We start from the raw sequence: 5,050 nt of genomic DNA, 5'->3' as shown, positions 1-5,050 counted from the left end.
GAAGTCATGAAAGAAATTACACCAGAACTGAAAAAAATCTAATGAAAATCACCTATTGTGGAGTTTATGGAGGAAGAGATGGAAATAAATACTTTGCCACAACAAAGAGCTTGGGAAGAGTTGTGAGAAGGGAAGGTATGAGAAGTTRTCCTCTATGCAAATATTGGAAAGARTAAGGGGGYTATTTTCTCTTTAAATCAGTGATATTTAACAGCTTCCTATTTTAGTTCAGTTCTGTTTCCTCAGCTTGGACAAAATTCACTGTAAACCCTCCAAAATACCTGTGTGTGTGGCTGAGCTGGGCTCCAGCATCTCCAGRGAAGGGGTTCTGGTAGTTCTGGCTCTTTCAGGTAAAGCAAAAACATCAGAAAAGGTGTTTAAAAAGGCCTCTCGTGTCTTGGCAATGAGCAGGCTTCCTGGGATAAGAAAAAGAGTAAAAAGGACAAGRGAAAGGTGAAAAAGCAGGCAGGAGGTTTCCTGTTCTTGCACAAGTAGAAGATAGAGATCTGCACATACACACATCCATAGCTCAGCCCTCAGAACTCAGGAGCAAGGACACTCAGAGAAATGTGATCAAACAGGCAAAGGAGGGGAGAATTCTGTGAGTGCTGGGATGTCAAAGGAGTCACGTAAGCTGGAGATGAGATTTGKCTGGAATAAACACAGCAAAAGTGCATTTCTGGGGCTCTGCGTGCCTGGGACAGGAGGAAAAACACTTGTTCAACATTGTGAGTATTGGTTGCATCAGGACCATGACTCCTGGGTGAACCAGTATCACCCAGGGCTGGCTTTTCTGGTTGTGCTGGATGTCAACCCTGCCTGTATTTCAGCAAAGGGAACCTCTAGGCTGGTGGATGTTTTTCTAGAAAACAGCCCTCCCGTGTTTATTGACACGGTGTGTCACACAGCCACTGCAGATGGAAGTCCAAATCCTGACCTCACTGATGAAAATCTGGGGTAAGCTAACGAGGGAATGCCATAGAGCACAAGTGAAAATTACATCTTTTTTTCCTTGGGCTTGAAAAAACAAGAGAGTTCCATCCAGTGAGTCAGTCTCCCCCAACTGTTATTACTCCTATTTAAAAACAACCCCTMTGACATTTTGGTCAACATCTACGTGAGCTGAACTTTCAAAGGGAGCAAAAGAACTGGGAATTTAAAATTTTCCTGTTTGTAATATAGGAACCAAGCAGAAACCCCCACATGCTGCTTTGGTAAATTTGTCTCTCACAGGCTGAATTTTAAACTTCAAAGGACAAGAAAAAAGCAGAGCCCCCATTCAGCATCCAACCATCCCAAGAATAAATCACAGGAGGTCAAGGCTCCTTGCTCCCAGTCAGGACACAGATGGTTTTTCTCTCAAAAAACTTCTCCCAACCTCAGAGCAGCTTGCCCAGCACTTGGCTGAATCTCCTCTGGCACAAAATTTGCTTTCAGGAGAGGTCACCTCATCTTCAGTCAGCACCACCCGAGGGAGAGAGGAACAGAAACACCCACACATCTCACAGGGGCTGAAAAAAGCAGAGAAAGGGCTGCAAAGGTTCTGGCCATGTCCCTGCCACTTTCTCTCTGTTCAAGTTGTTTTCCTTGAATTCCCATTCCCCACCAGCAGCCTGCAGCTGTTGCTCACTCCTCTTCTCTTAGATTTTTTCTTTTTTAAAGTTTTCTGCCTTCAACTCAAATCCAGCAAACAGCCAAACCCCCAAAATGACTATTGGGTGAATATCCAGGTTTTTTTCAGGGCCTTGTAAGTGAAGATGGGTCTTCTGCTGGTTGCAGGGATAGTTCAAGGATTGTGTGTTCAGCTRACTAAAGTCATATGTATTGGGACTGAAATGCCTTTCCTCAATACGGCTATTTAGGAAATGCCATTAAAAATTCAAAATCATAGGCCATATCTTAATAGAAATTAAAACTTTTTTATCCACACCTCCTCAGGCAAAAAGAATGATCTTTGCTTTTGTGAAGCTCAACAGATTAGAGGAGGGATCCTGCCCTGAGCTACAGATCTGCTGATCCTCACAAAACCCAGGTCTGACTCACAGCATTTGGCTGGCAGACAAATGTGTTCAAACAAAAATCAGAACTTCCTGCATTTAAATACAGTGCATCATCTCATCATCGTTCTTCCCACCCTACAGGTTGATTTCAYGGAGGAATCACAGCCCAGTTCAATTTCTGCCTTTTTAATGTCTCCCCAAGTTCTCTGTCACTGCCTGTTTTGTGTTTTCCTGCTGCTGTGCTGTGGGTGCACATCAGGACAGGAGATGCTCCCTCAAGACCCCCCAACCCCACTCCCTGGGGTGGGAGAAGGATGAAAACCAGGAAAATCCCTCAGGTTTCGCATCCAGGCTGAAAAGGGATGAGCAGCCTGGTTTGCCATGGCCATCTGGGGACTCTCTGATGCTCAGATCGTTCTAACTCCTGCTGCAAAGGGATCATCTCAGCAAGGATGTGGGTCCTCAGAGCCAGCCTGTTGATCCCAGTGCAGGGACAGAGAGGAGATGAAATTTTGGGGTTTTAGGATGGCTCTGACACAGCAATGCCAGMGTCAGCTTCACCAACTGCACTGAGTGGTGCAATCTGCAATCTGGTGCTCTGGCAAATGTTCTAGCTTCTTTCCAATTATAAATATATATATATATATCTTGTGGCTTTCATTCATGGTTTATCTGTGGGTAATTTAAGGGATTTTAACAGACAGAAGGGGATTTGAATGTATCTGCTGGCTTCTGTGTTGTGTGGGTGATTAACTCTGAATCACAGATGTTATCAGGAGGGGCAGGCTCTGCAACCCAAGCAGCATTTAATTTATTTTTGTTGGAAGTGGTGGTGGTGTTCCTTGTGAGGGGTCAGAGCTCATGCACGTACAAGAACAAGCCTTAAACTGTGAACTCCACTGTGAAATACTCATTATTCCTTCCTGAGCATTTATCAATGGGGGAAGCAAGAGGAAAAGCCCATTTGGAACTAATCTGAAAAAGAAACAATTTAGGGAATAATCTCTAAACTGGGCAAGACTGCAACRAGCACATTCTAGCCTTGTCTTGTTATCTTTGTTTTTCTCCAGACCTTATCATCGCTGAGGAATTTAATCACAAAAATGACAAGTAGCTGGAAGTATGAATCAGACTGGCATTGAATAATTAGCCACAGGAAAAAAATCTACCTACACAACCTGGCAAATACAAAGATAATGAGTCCCCCAGAGTCTCAGTGCAGACTTGGGCTGTGTAAGGTTCCCTGCACTGAAATCTCCACCTTTGGATGGGCTGCAGCCTCCTGGAGGCTCTGTGTCACCCAGGGTCAGAAGGACCCCGGGTTTTTAAAGGAAAGTTTAGACACAAGCTGATTCTAGCTCTTGAATTTTCAGATAATTAGGATTATGCACTRGTGAGCATGGTAACAAGCCCCAGCCCATGGAATGGAGGAGCTGTGCCCATCCCTGCWCAAACACCCCACAGCAGAAAGGCTGAACACGTGTCTGAGCACTCACATGGGCATCTCCCCTTTGTTTGCTGCTCACAAGAAACCTGGCCCTCCTCTCCCCAATTTTTTTTTCTTTTTTTAAGACTCTCATAAGGATCCAAATCCTTCATCAATGCACCAAAAACACCAATATGATGAGCCTCACTGTACCCCTGCAGGCACATTTCCCTGTCAAACCATAGCTGAGAGCTCTGACAAGGGAAATCCTTTCCCTCTGAGCCTCACAGAGCAAGCATTTGAGGTATTTCCCTGCTCCCATTAAAGCAGAGAATGCTTGATTTAACTGCCACTGCTTTCAGGCTGCTCCAGCAGCTTGACTTATTACACCATCCTCCAGATATGGGCTTTGAGGAGATRTAATTCTTATCTTGAGATGTGCTGATAGCACAAAGAAGCCTGGCTGACTTGCTGAACAGCCCTGTGCCTTTGATAAAAGTATTTGCCTTTGCTGCTTCTGTGATTAGAAAATTTGCACAGGCACAAAGCCTGGGTCATTAAATGGAAGGATTAAATTTCTGACTTTGATTGCTGTATGAAGTGCCAATTTTTGCACTGTTCTCCAGCACCCAAGAGAAGGCACTTACTCACAATCAAATCATGTTTTCCATCCTTTCCTCCAGGGTTATCAACCTCTCCTCCACCTTGTAACAAGCCTGATGTTCTCTCTGGACCTTTGTGYTTCAGGACAATCATTTTGAGGAAAACACATATCTAAGTCTTACAGGTAATTCTCTAACTTCTGTGAAGCAGAAAGAAAATATACYAGAAAAACAAAAAAAAAGATCCCAAAAACTCCCCAGCCACACGACTCTCCAAACCAACCCAAACCAAATCAACCAAATAAAAGGAAAAATACAAACAGCATAGAGGGGTGAAGGTCATGGAAACCACTCCAACAAAGAGACAAAACCCATAGAGAAGGGATCTGAGGGTTCATAAAGGTGTTGCACACATTTTTTTTCTGCCCTGAAAGAAACCCTCAGCAGAGCTGGCCTGGCCCTGGAGCACAGCTCGTTCCTGGGTATTTAAATTCCAGCCTGTGCCCTCCTGCTCGCTTTCCAGGATGTTCAGAAGTTGCTTGCCCTGCCCTGCCCTTTCCAGGAGCATCAATTCCCATTCTGCTGCTCATCGTCCTGGCAGGGAACTGCCCAGATCACAGAAAAACTCTGATCTGCAGCTCCATCAGGAGCTTCTGCTGAGCCTGCAATGCTCCCCAGCAGCCTGAAAAAAATAACACATGGCTGGGATGAGAAGGGAGGAATTTTGGAAGGAAGGAATTTTGGAAGGAATTTTGGAAGGAAGGAATTTTGGAAGGAATTTTGGAAGGAAGAAATTTTGGAAGGAATTTTGGAAGGAAGGAAGGAATTTTGGAAAGAAGGAAGGAATTTTGGAAGGAAGGAAGGAATTTCGGAAGGAATTTCGGAAGGAAGGAAGGAATTTTGGAAGGAATTTTGGAAGGAATTTTGGAAGGAAGGAAGGAATTTTGGAAGGAAGGAAGGAATTTTGGAAGGAATTTTGGAAGGAATTTTGGAAGGAATTTTGGAAGGAAGGAAGGAAGGAA

General features: G+C 44.3%; 1 protein-coding gene across 1 annotated transcript in view; it reads right to left on the bottom strand.

The window, feature by feature from the left end:
• CEMIP (cell migration inducing hyaluronidase 1) overlaps window positions 1-5,050 on the bottom strand; it is a 93,880-nt gene that overhangs the window by 65,807 nt on the left and 23,023 nt on the right. Inside the window, exon 7 of the mRNA XM_057365860.1 lies at window positions 282-416. The gene's annotated coding sequence lies outside the window, so the exon portion shown is untranslated. The remainder of the gene's footprint in view (window positions 1-281; window positions 417-5,050) is intronic.

The sequence above is a fragment of the Malurus melanocephalus genome, unplaced genomic scaffold, assembly GCF_030028575.1.
Source record: "Malurus melanocephalus ecotype Western Australia unplaced genomic scaffold, MMel_1.1 scaffold_58, whole genome shotgun sequence".
Lineage (NCBI taxonomy): Eukaryota > Metazoa > Chordata > Aves > Passeriformes > Maluridae > Malurus > Malurus melanocephalus.
The sequence above is the reverse complement of the archived record's forward strand: the minus strand, read 5'-3'. Positions and strand labels throughout refer to the sequence as shown.